Here is a 13,157-nt window from a genome sequence, read left to right on the forward strand (position 1 = left end):
TTTAAAATGTTCTTTATCCTGCCTTTCCATAAAATGTGCTCAAGCATCTTACAATTGAAACATCTTAACCAATCACACTAATGTATTTAAAATCAACAAAACAAAAAAGAACCAGTAGCAGTAACAAAACAATTGTTATTAAGTAACAACAGTTCAGGAAAATAAAAGTATTTTACTGAAGATAATTAATGTCTCTCTACTTTCAGATCACTGAGCTGATAGTAGATGAAAGATTGCTTGTGCCCTTGTATTCCCAGCCCTGGCCCTTATTATGAAATATCATAATATGCTTCTCAGTTGTAGAATAAAACATTATTGTGTGCTTCTAATTTCTTTGGTGTAAAATAGATCCCAAATTGTTTCCAAACCAAACAAGCATATTTGAGTCGTAAAATTCACAAGTCAGTTAGCTGCTTGCTTACAAAGAACACTGTTTTAAAAGGCTAGCCTGTAACTTGAGATAATGTGACATTAATTGCTAATTTGGAAAGATCTTTTCTCAAAGTGAACAGGGGTTATTAGACTGCAATTGCTATGCTGGTTCACAAAACCATGCTAAAAACACTTGTGCCATCTCAGTGTCTTTCTTATCTGACACAGTTGCAGGGTAATGTATCTGCTTTCCGAAAAGCTGGATTCTTCTACATTTTATCATGCTTGATATGCATCTACGAAGCAAAACACAGCTGTTACAACTAATCATAGAGCTCACTAGTCAAGTCAAAAGTGTCTATTTAAATCTGTCAGAAGATAAAAAGGAGTAAACTGACCATCTCATCCAATAATTGAGTAGAAGTCTCTGGGCATGTTATATAATATGAGGATATGCACATCATATATGTATTAAGATTGAATTAATGTATAAAAACTAAATTGCTGAGTTGGTTAAGCATGAATCCTCCCTTTTCATTACCTGTATCAAAAAACTTCTAAATGTCTGCCACAGGTAGAGAGTTGCTTCTATTGTGAAGGTTGCAAATATATAACATGAAAGAATCACATCATCATCATCACCATCACCATCATCTGGCTCTTCTACTAAATGCATCCAGAGCAACATGCAACACAACCATAAATCATACAGTATAAATATACAAATACAGCTAACACTAAAAAATAATAGTAAGCATCACTGAACTTAGTATGACTTATGAGTAAATATGTACAGCATTGTGCTACACTACGTTTCAGTGACAAATCTGTTGATCTTATTTCCTTCTAACCTATCATAGTAACACATTAAAAACCCCAGCATGTTAATACTCAAGTTTCAAGAGTGAGTATTTTTCTTATAAGACACTGTGCTACTTAATTGAAACTGAGCCTCTGGTCATATTAAAACATGGTTGTGATGTAACATTTTTAAGACCATATTTATTTTAATGTTGATTAACATTCTAAAACATGTAATGCTTTAAGGGTAGAACATAGGCCCTCTGAACTGCCTTCTCAGTGTTTTCCTGTTTTCAGGGCTTTAGTTTTGCAAAGTAAGGCTTGTGTGTTGTATGTTGATGACATACCTCCTATTATGTCAGCGTAGTATCTCAAGTCTGCAAAATACATTCTTGTGACATTATGCCAACCCAATTATTGTCAAAGCACTTATTTTGTTGGTGTAGCAAGTCCTAGATTGACACTTTTGTCTTGTGTAGACAAAAATAAATAATCTCTGGAATATGTATTTCATAATTTATATCTGAACTGAAACTTACTAGGGAGGGCTGTGCAAAGTTTAAATTAAGCTGACATATTTGGGGATCTTTGTCCAGTGGTCATATTGATGGAAAAAGTGACAGTTAAGTGGCAGGGAGAAACTGATCTTCAAGAAGCAGAGTAAACATTAAACATCTTGTTTAAATATTACTGTGACCTTAACTCGAGTTGAGCAAAACTCCTAAGAATGTGTCTGTTCTGTGCCTGCAAGCTCAGAACAATAACTTTATTGGGCTGTTAATGTTATCTGTCTTACAAAAGATAGAATCTTGTATGGGGGAAGAGTTAACACTGCAGACTGATGAAATAGTGTGGAATTTTTTCTTTAGCAATAACTTCTTTAGCAATAACCAGTCTTATGTATAAGCACTTCTTAAATTGTTTTATGGAAGTTTTAATATAGGGTAAACTATAACTTGAAGGAATACTCATGAAAATGTATACTTGCTTCTTTTATGCAACTGTCCTTTAATAAGATAACATATAAATCAGTGTTCTGCAAATGTTGGCATTGGCTTACTAGTCAGCCTCTTCGTGTCCTTGCTACCAACTTCTTCCCTGTCCCAAAGTCCTCTGACATATGGAGACGGGGCAGTGAGTGTTTACACTCATTTGTGCTATGGTATGGAAATATTAATAACTAGCTCAAGAATGTTTACTTCCTGGGTATGTCTGTGTTAACAAGATTTCCCCAGGCACGTGCTGAGCTGAAATTTATTTTAACTAGCAGCCAATAATTATGAACAAATTTAGCAACTGTTAATTTAGACTAGCCTCACCATTCAGTGGAAGTTGTGTCATTAGTATTTATGTAGAAGGAATTTTAGTAAGTGTATTAAATAATTCCCCCTCTATGTATTTGTTGAAGGATGGGAGCTCAATCAACTAATGCATCTGGTTGCCCTTCTTATAATAATGCTGGAGGTTGTATTTGCACAGTTGTTTCCAGCAGTCCCACAGAGTGGGATTTCATTACCTTGGATAGCTCCTTGCCTCTTGTCTTGACTAGCAGAGGTAGAATAAATTGTGTGGAATAAGCAAGCACATGCATATCTGCTTCATTTGCCCAATGTATAATTTCATGATACTATTAAAATTTTGGCCCAAGTTTTGATGTTTCATGGCATACAACCCAGACTTCTAAAAATAAAAGTTGAAAGAGTAAACTCGCTGCTTTTCTCTCTAAAAATATTCCTTGGCTAAAAGTTTGAAGAAGAGGTACAGGGCAAGTCCTGCAAGCCCAGAAACAATTTAGATGTGGACAAAGTTGGAGAGGGTTGGTATATAAGATTGTTTTCAGAAAACTACTTAGAACATGAGTTCAGGGTGCTTCATAAACTCTTATACCAGTACCGAAAAGATTGGAGAAGGTGTAGAAACAATAGAAACTTTGGCTTTAAAGCTGGACTGCCAGTGGTGAGAAATAGTGTTCATAGTGTGCAACAGTTCAACAAAAACATTTAGTTTTCAAATATTTATAATTAAAATAATGTGCATTTCACTTTCTACTTGAAAAATTTTCAGGAGTTTTGCAAAAGTATGCAACATGCTGATGTGAAAGCTGTTGAATAGCTTTCTAACAACTGAGCATAGACCCTGACTTATATTTCACACTGCTGAAAACTTCTTAACAAAGACCATACATTTGTGTGTTTATAGTTACTGGTTTGATTTGGATAGTAGATGAACTATGAGAAGACGTGTTAGTTCTCTGGCTAAGCACCTGCTCTTTGAATTTGCCAAAAGAATTTGAACAATTGATCCTGTATGGAGAAAGGAGATTATTCTTACTCATGGTTAGAACAGTATGAAAAAATCAGATTATCGTTGTGTTTTAATGGTTTTTGCAATAAGGATTAGAAGCAGTGCTGCGTGCTTCTGATGCAATCTGTACGTACATATCTGGAACATGGCTGTGAATGTATGTTAAGTAAACAATTAGGTTTCTGATTTGTAGCTTGAATTGCAGTATATTCAGTTCAGTAGTAAAGCATGTGCTTTATATGACTGAGGCTTTTCAGTAGAACCCAGGTTTCCAAAACTGAGCACCACCTGCTCTCAGCCCCACTTTAAAAATAAGAGTAAGCACTGGTACTAGTTTCAGAACAAGGTTAAGAGGTTCTGTTCAGCCCTGGAAGCCTAAGTTCAATACTCACCACCAGTTAGTGGCCACTCTGGTTGTTGACATTATTTGATAGAAAACTGCTTTCTGCATTCATCTCTCTGTGGAGTTGAGCTGTATGCTGCTTTGGGTATTTGTATAGAAAAGCAGTTTAAAGGTTTAATAAATCCCTTCCCAGGTGAAGGAAGCAACTTGCTTTTCTTTCTGTTAAGATGGGTAAAGATTAATGCCAGAAGAATCAACATATAGATAACAGTATATCTATAAAGGTGAAGGAATTCCAGCTTATTCTCCATTGCTGAATACTTGTCCATATATATATATATATATATATATATATATATATATATATATATGTCCATATATATATTCTATATCTGAAATAAATCTTCTACCTGCATCCCAACATAATTTGTATCCCGAGCACAGGACCAATTAAAGGGCTATTTGGAGTAGTTCAGCTTCATTGAACCTGTTAAATTTGTCTTGAAGGAAAATTGCAGCCTTCAGTATCAGTTCTGAATGTAGTAATTTTATGTTGGAACAGTATTTGCTACATCATATTGTAACAGTTTTACTTTGTGATGTGTATTAGGGCTAGACTGAACCTTGTTGCATGGACTACTGTTCTGATGAAAATCCCAATGGACTACTGATGTGCATTTAACTGTACAAATCTGATCAGTTGATTGGGGCCTTCAACCCCACCCCTTCAGCCCAGCATTCTCTTTACCTTTACAGCAGGTGTGGGTGGTTTGGCCAAAATGACCTTGCAAGCCAAATGGGCACCAGGGGTTCCCCACCACCCTCTTATGGCATTACTAATTTATCTTAAGTAATTAATGAGAAAGAATCCAGTGGTCTGTTGAAATCTATTTTTACTTATATATTCAGATCCAAATCTTTATTGATTGCTAAATTCTGTTGTTGAAAGGCTCTGTTGTGTCAGGTTTTCTTTTTCTTCTGGTTATATCTTGTTGCAACATTCAGATTATTTATAAGTATTATGGACGCCATATCTCTTGCTTTTCTTGTTCTGTTTATAGAATGCAAATTTCAGGTCGGAGAAAAAATGTTGTTAGGTGAGCAGTTTGTTTTATCCATTAAGCCGATTCTGGAAGACACATTTTCTTCATAAAGATTCATTGCTAATACGGTGGATAAGCAGCTCCTAGAATAAGTAGCTTTACAATATAGGAGATGTAGAAGGTATCTAATTTTAATTAAGTTAGTCATTCCCACCAAAACTCTTCCACAATGTTTGCCTCAAAGTTGGAAAAGCCAATCAAATACAAATGCCTTCAGTAACATACTAAAAACAATGTGGTTCTAATAATGGAGGTGTTCTTATGTTTGTTACAGGAATTGGGCAGTATAAGTCCTAGCACACATTCAGATTCCAGGATTGACTGTTTGTTGTTGTAATCTGATGCTATAAAATCCAGGTGTCATCAAGTTCTTACCTTTTGTAACTGACCTGGTATTTCAAGTCTCATACTGGATCAGTTAATTCAGCTTGAATTGAGGTCCAAGTGAAATGTTTTTAGTATTTGTCACAACTGATCACCAATTTTTATCTGATGGGTATAGTAAGCAAGCTCTATTGTACATGGAATTTGCTATGTCAGGCACTTTCCAATTATTATTCCTTATCCTCCTAATACCACTACTACAATTTTTCTGTGGCAAGATAACAAAGAGTGTGAAAGATGGGCTGTCTGAAGGGAATGTAAAACTGTGATCTTAAGTTTATTTGTGTGTGAGTATACTGGTTAAACAATGAAGCTTCTGCATACAGAAGCCTTGGGGCTCTTACAGCATTGGTAGATTATAGCCTTTGGATGGTTGTGCATGACTTGTCTAGCACCTGTAATGATTTAGGGAGGCAGACAACTGTAATCTCCAACCATGTTAAAATTTTGCATTGGTGTTCCTGTGCAATCACCTAGAAATTTAGAAAATCAAAAGTCTAGGAAAGCTTGTTCAATCGTAGAATTATGACCACTGCACAATAATCTCAGCTGAGAGCAGAAGGTAGAATGGAGTCACTGATGTCTAAGTCACTCACTATTTTGTTTTATATTCCTGCTGAACACTTTTTTTTATTTCAGCAAGCCTACGAAGACCTATATTTTAGTTATCTGTATTTGTTTTAAAATGTTTTACTGGCTTTTTCTGCTTTTTGATAATTATTTTTTATATTGCCTTTAACAGTTTTGCTGATTTTACCCATGTTTTATGGATAATTTTATTATGTACACTACCTAGACAACCATCTGTTGAATCAGTCTATACATTTTTCTAAAGAAAAATAAAATACATAAGCTAGTGTAAAGATATTTAAAATGGCAAATGTAAAAGTATTGTTTTGTGGCCGTCCTCATCTCTGAACCTTCATGCTAGTTGATGGTTAAACATTTGTGTATATATTGGTTGCCTTTGGTCAGATCCTTGTGTGGATCATTAGGCAAGTTTGTGTTGGAATCTCTGATTTGTGACAACACAGATATATATATCTCTGTACTTATATGTTAGTTATCTTGGTGTTTAGTTTATGGATTTCAATAAATAATTGGCTGTACCCTTTAACTCACCACATGACATCTGGCCTCTTTGGGCCACTACTTTGCACCTAAATTTAGTGAACCTGAGTTTAGTGAACCCTCAGGGTTCAAATGAATGTCAACACTCAAATGAAAAGAAAGGAAGTAGATTCTGCAAGTCTTAAATTTTCCCGGCCCTAGTCTGTCTGAATCCATCCATAGTGATAGCAATTTCGTCTTAGAGTATTATTTCCCATAGAATATCTGCTAATAGCAAGAGGCTTAACATTCTTCCAGTTCCCATATTCATTCTGGTGTCACTTTCCCCCTTTTTAGTCACTACACTGTGTGTTTTGTAACTCTGTTGGGTAGCCATTATCTTAGAGCTTGAGGAAGACAAATACCTAATCCAACCCCTGCAGTTGGTCTACTGATGTTTTCGGATGGGCCAAGTTTTGTCCAGAAAGTCACTATGAACTTATTTCTGTACACAGTGATTTACCTACCGTATTTTTCGCCCTATAGGACGCACTTTTTCCCCTCCAAAAATGAAGAGGAAATGTGTGTGCGTCCTATGGGGCAAATGCGGGCTTTCACTGAAACCTGGAGAGCGAGAGGGGTCGGTGCGCACCGACCCCTCTCGCTCTCCAGGCTTCAGGAAGCTATCCGCAAGCCTTGTGAGCCCAGCAAGGCTTGCGGATAGCAGCCTGTTCTGGGGGCTGGGGTCGGGGGAAGCTCGGGCTGGGGGGGGGGGAGAAATTTTTTTTATTCATTTCCCCCCCAAAAAACGAGGTGTGCCCTATGGGCCAGTGCGCCCTATAGGGTGAAAAATACGGTATATCTTGGATACAGGGTTGTTGTATTTTGTATAGATATGAAACAAATGTATATGGTTTTTAGATGTACAGTATCATGAAATCTCACCAATAGAAAACATCCCTCTATATTTCCAGTATTTACAAGGTTAACTTTATTAGAATTGCATTAGGTTTCAGTTTAAAAAAAAAAAACCTACTTGCTAGTTTTTTTGTGCCTTATTCTGAAGCAGGACAATTCCTTCACTCCAGAAATGCATAAATGTTATGCATAAAGGATGCCACTAGGCGGTGCCTTAGGTTTAATTATTTTTCAGCAAATGTAGGAACTGACACTTTAGATATAGTATAATTAGGAGATTTGGGGTTATGTGCCTACTATTAGAGTACATTCTGTGACTCTGTATTGTAAATTTGCAGTAGCTAATTCAGCAATGTCTCTGCAGGAACTGTCAAGTTCTAGAAGAGATTACGACTGACTGGCCTTTAAAAGGTAAGAATATACCTGCTTTTAAAACTTCTGTTGTCTTAGCACAGTGGTTCTCAAAGGGTGTGGCAGGCCACATTGGTGTGGCAGGAGAGGATAGCAACTGTGAACTGTGGCGGGAAGGACAATCAAGGACAATCAATTATTTCAGTATGGTAGCATCAAAATAGTAATTTTTAATTGCAGAATATGGATCGATGTCTTTTCAAAATGAGAGCAAGAACACCATAGGATACTGCAGACAATCCTAGGTGAGACCCAGAATCGCGTTTAGAACAGAGTGCTGGATAAAACTTGTTTATAATTATATTTTGGGAATGATTCATGTTCTTATATAGCTGCATTGTTTTATACTTTCTGGATGTCCCATGATCATATTATAAAGTAGTTGTATTCTGCCAGGAGTTGTTTAGTTTTGTTTTCCAATGTTTTTCTTATCAGTAAAAAAATTGATGTGGTGCAAACAAATTTGTATTCTGAAAGTGTGACCCAGAGAAAAAACTAGATAACCACTGCTTTAGCAAAATCTAAAGCTTATTTCTCTCTGCTGGTTTTTTAAGACTAACTTAAAAATGGGACTGGAATATATATTCAGAAATAAAACTAACTGTTCTAGCATTAGGATGAAAACTAAAATCATTATACAATGAATGAAGATACTTTAATACGGGAAATGGTAAATACTAGTCTGATTAACTGGTTGTCTAATTGAAAAATGCAAATTAGGGATCAGAATTAATATGTAAATAATAAAGATAATAAACCGTTTAAAACACAATTTGTTATAAAGTTTGCTGCAAGCAACCTTATGGCAAATTTCCTAAAGATGGTAAGCAAACTGTTAGACTGAAAAGTCTGTACTGTGTGGCAGAAACAATTATCCATGTTATTTTTGATTTGATCTTCCTAGAACAGAAAGCCACATGTCAGTATCTGTTCACTGTATTCATGCTATCAAAACCAGATGTACTTGCGCAACACTACTGATTTCTGTAATGGGTATAAAAATATGGCCAAGATGTTCTGGCCTTGTGAAATGTGTTATTGATGGAGATCCAGCCGTAGATCAGCTAATGGTTGCCAAAGCATTTTAAATAAGGCTGGGTGAGATGTTGGCTGCTTTCTAAAAAAAAGTGAAGCTGTTGAATACTCAAGAGAATGAGCATCATATCTCAACTGCAGAGTTGCAAATTTAGAGAGCTTAGAAAGTAAGATCTTAATTACACTATTTAGGAAAACAAATATTCCCAGAAGTATTAATTGCTCCTTTTAGTTGCCTTAAGGATTTCAAGAGATTGAAATATATAATTGCACCTTTTATGGTTATTTCATTAACAGAATGTAGTTTCATGCTCTGATGCCCTCAAGCCAGGGCTTAAGGAAGGATGAATAGGAAGGTGTGTCCTTACTTTACACTGTCAAGAAGTGGTTTGATGGTAAGAACCATGGTTGCAAAGCTGCTGATGTAAATAGACTAGAGAAAATGTTTGAAGAGAATTCTAATCAGGGGTTGGCAACCTAAGGCCCATGGGCCACAAGCGGCCCACGGGGGTCGTTTAACCGGCCCAGGAGCCGCCCCCGAACTTAGTCACCCGCTCGGCGAGTCCCCATGTGCTGCACTAAACTGGCGCTGGAAATTGCATCTGCGCAGATGCAGACAGTGGAAATCGTGGGCGTGGGCGCAATCCAGCCCACGGAGGGATCTCCACTGGAGTGAACCGGCCCAGGCGAGGTAAACCTTGCCAACCTCTGGTCTAATTTTTTATTAATTGGAAGCAATTCTAAGCACAACGAGGATTGCCAAAACACAATTCAACCACTAACAAATCCCAGTTCCATATAAAAGTGAATATAAATTCTTATTTAAACAAAATACCCTTACATGTATAAGTTATGGTTACCCTATTGGATGTATCGACATCCTGATAATGGAGCACTGGTTAAAATCCATTTAAACAGATTGCAAACGTGAGCCAGAGGAACAGTTGAACTGACAGGTGACTCCCCATTTACAAGGGGGTTCATTCCGAATCCCCACTTGAGTTGGTGAAATCACGTAAAATGGGGAGTTGCCTTTCAGCTGTATATTGTAACTTGAACTTTTTGTGGGCATGCTTGTAATGTATTTGCAAACACCACTGTCTATAGTACTTCTGGAAATTTAGACTTGCAGCATAACCTTATTTTGGATGTGATTGAACCGTGGTCACTGATTATCTATTCAGCTCTGTTTTTTGTCGTCATCCAGTCATGTTGCTTAGCACCTCTCCCTCTCACAAAACAATAGGCTAATGATAATCCAAGGCTTCTGGTCACAAAATGCATATGCCTCTTTCGAGAGACAGGATGAGGCAGCTGAGAGATTAAGAAGTTTCTGCTTTATTTAACTGCCTAGGAGCTATTCAAAGTGGCGGGGGGGGGGGGGGAGATACCTACCTTGAACAGTTACAGATAGGTAGCCGTGTTGGTCTGCCATAGTCAAAATAAAAAAATTCCTTCCAGTAGCACCTTAAAGACCAACTAAGTTAGTTCTTGGTATGAGCTTTCGTGTGCATGCACACTTCTTCAGCTACTGGAAGGAATTTTTTTATTTCTACCTTGAACAGAAGTTTATATACAGAGAGCTCAATTTACTTGAATTCCAAGTGTTCATAGAAGAAAAAAATATAAGCTTGAACTTAACTAGATTCTTATTGATGTTTCCAAGAATCCAATTACATTTACTTATGAAATTTCTACGCTGCATTTCCTTGTTAGCATCCAATGTGGCTTACAGCAATATAAAATGCACAATGCAGTAAGAATAGCAAAATAAAAATAACAAAAAGCACATTTTATTCACTTGCTTAAAAAGCATTTATACCCTGCTCTTCAGCTGAAAAAGGTGCCAGCGCTACTTGCAATGACCAGAAATGCTGCAGTCCTTACCTCAGGCTAACAATATATGAGACGGAGCACAAAAGGAAAAGGGATTGGTAGGCACTAGTTCTTAATTAATAACTTCAGTGAGTAGTAATTCAGTGGTCTTAGAGGCTAACAGTACAATCCTATACATGTCTCTACTCAGAAGTTTGTTCCATTGAGTTCAATGGAGCATACTACTAGACAAGGGGGTGTAGATTTGAAGGATTCCATAAAAAAACCTCAGTATAACTAAGCTGGGATCATCTTGGTTACTGTAAAGCCTAATTTTAGCACATGTTGAAAATTGAGTTAGACTACTTTGAAAAGCTTTTATGGCTTTCATGAACTAAAACCTATTTGGAGGATCTGAGCAACGTAATACATTAAATTTGATTATTCAGTGTGTTAAGATAAAACTCTGGAGCTGAACAAAACCAGAAGGTTGACATTTTTGGACCAAAATCTTCAAGAGGACATTATTTTATAAGCTAAGTTTGATCTTGAAGCAAAGATGTTTCTCTAGGAAAAGTAAAGGTACATGGAGACTGACTGGAGATGTAGGCTTTTCACCAACAATAGCTCCATGACTGTTTCTGGGCTATAATACAACAGTATGGATGTTGTTTAATAATACTAATTTCTCTCCAGCTTCTCCCTTGATTCATTCCAGCACATGGGTAGGACTTACAGCCTCAGGAAACATTCAGGAAACTAGCAGTAGTATGGAAAAGTGAGACTACTAGTAATCCTAAGAATAAATGCATTTTGATCCACGACCTCCTAACTAAAATCTGTCAGAATTTATGTATGTTTTGGAATATCTTTCTTTATTTGAAGACAAGGGGGTGGGGGGAGTCCCAGCCGCCCCACAAGTCAAAATTTATTTTTTTGTTTGCAACGGAGACTGGCGTCTAAGCAAGGAGTAAACAAGAAATTGTGGTATTTTAAAGTCATTTAATATAGCACAATTGACAATACAGGTCAGTTTGGAAACCTGGAAGATGAGCATGATTGTTAAGCTAATACTATGCTTCCTAAGGATAGTTGCTTGTAACTGCCCAATTTGAATGGTACTGCATTTATTCATTGTGCTACTAAAGAATTTCATGAAAACATGCATTTTTGCCCCACGTTATTGAAATTCTAATAGATGATATTACTTAGCCACTTTGTGTAATATATGCAGCCTCAACTTGAATCTTTGTTTTTGTCCTAGGATGAAGACGATTGTGAAGATGGCTTGCCTAAGGAATTTTAAAAGGTGCAGACCACCTGATTGAAGATGGTGGTTCTGTGTCTTATCCCATTTGATAAGTAAAGTAAGTGGAATGATTATATCCAGTATTTAAGTTGCATGATTACAGCAGAGATCTTCTAATAAAGCCAGAATTTAAGGGATTCAGAAATAATTGTAAGCAGATTTACCGTATTTTTCGTCCCATAGGACGCTCCGTCCCATAGAACGCACCTAGTTTCTTGGGGGGGAAATAAAGGAAAAAATGTTTTCCTTTATTTCTCCCCCAAAACCAGGTCGGGGAACAGCGGGATGGCGGAGCTGCGACTCCCCACTGTCCCCCGAGCTTGTGGGGCTGGCCGATGTCTGCCCGGCGCGAGGGGCGCTCTGCTTCAGGGCGCCCCGGGCGGCAGGCTGCTATCCGCAGTGTGGGGAGCCTTGCGGGAACTCCCGCAGGGCTGCCTAGGCTGCGGATGTGTTCCTGAAGTGCCGGGCACTCTGCTTTTGGGGCGCCCGGCGCTCCGGGAAGTAGGCTGCTGTACGCAGTGTGGGGAGCCCTGCGGGAACTCCCGCAGGGCTGCCTAGGCTGCGGGTGTGTTCCCGAAGCGCCGGGTGCTCTGCTTTCGGGGCGCCCGCCGCTCCAGGAAGCAGTCTGCTATCTGCAGCCTAGACAGCCCTGCGGCAACTCCCGCAGGGCTGCCTAGGCTGCGGATGTGTTCCTGAAGCCTGGAGAGCGAGAGGGGTCGGTTCGCACCGATCCCTCTCGCTCTCCAAGCTTCAGCGAAAGCCTGCATTCACCCCATAGGACGCACCCAGATTTCCCCTTCATTTTTGGAGGGGGGAAAGAGTGTCCTATGGTGTGAAAAATACGGTACTTAACAAAGATAAATGTTTAAGCTATATATAACAGATGATAAGTAAACAAAAACAATAGCAGTTCTTCAGAACTCCAACACCAGACGTTTCAACAAGGAAGTGGACGGTGGCAATAATTTGAGTGCTCTTCTATGCTGAAGTATAGGCTTATGCTGCATGGCTTCTCACTTCTCTTTGGGGGTAGCTGCTTCATTTCTGCAGTGGAGATAAGTTTGGAAGGACCATCTAAGTGGAAAGTGTGGTGTTGTCAAGAAGCATAGGTGTGCTATTCAAATTGGGGTCTTGGAAGTTCCCTTTCAATGCAGTTTAGAGTAAATAGCACAACAGGTGTGGGTGGAATTTGCATACTTGCTTTTCTATTGCTTACATTTTTGTTATATCTGTATAACTGTATATTTTTTAAATCAAAATGGTGTATATACACACACGCACTAAAAACCATGTAAAAATTTAAAATCTGAGA

General features: G+C 38.0%; 1 protein-coding gene across 4 annotated transcripts in view; it reads left to right on the forward strand.

The window, feature by feature from the left end:
• LRRC8B (leucine rich repeat containing 8 VRAC subunit B) overlaps nt 1–13,157 on the forward strand; it is a 29,311-nt gene that overhangs the window by 8,350 nt on the left and 7,804 nt on the right. For 2 of the 4 annotated variants that reach the window (XM_083511063.1, XM_083511064.1), the window contains 2 exons: nt 7,640–7,686; nt 11,801–11,903. The gene's annotated coding sequence lies outside the window, so the exon portion shown is untranslated. Of the gene's footprint in view, nt 1–7,639; nt 7,687–9,018; nt 9,117–10,314; nt 10,656–11,800; nt 11,904–13,157 lie in introns of those variants that run through there. The other 2 variants (XM_083511065.1, XM_083511066.1) reach the window with 2 other exon arrangements.

This window comes from Podarcis liolepis (assembly GCF_965112155.1).
Source record: "Podarcis liolepis genome assembly, chromosome: 6".
Taxonomy (NCBI): domain Eukaryota; kingdom Metazoa; phylum Chordata; class Lepidosauria; order Squamata; family Lacertidae; genus Podarcis; species Podarcis liolepis.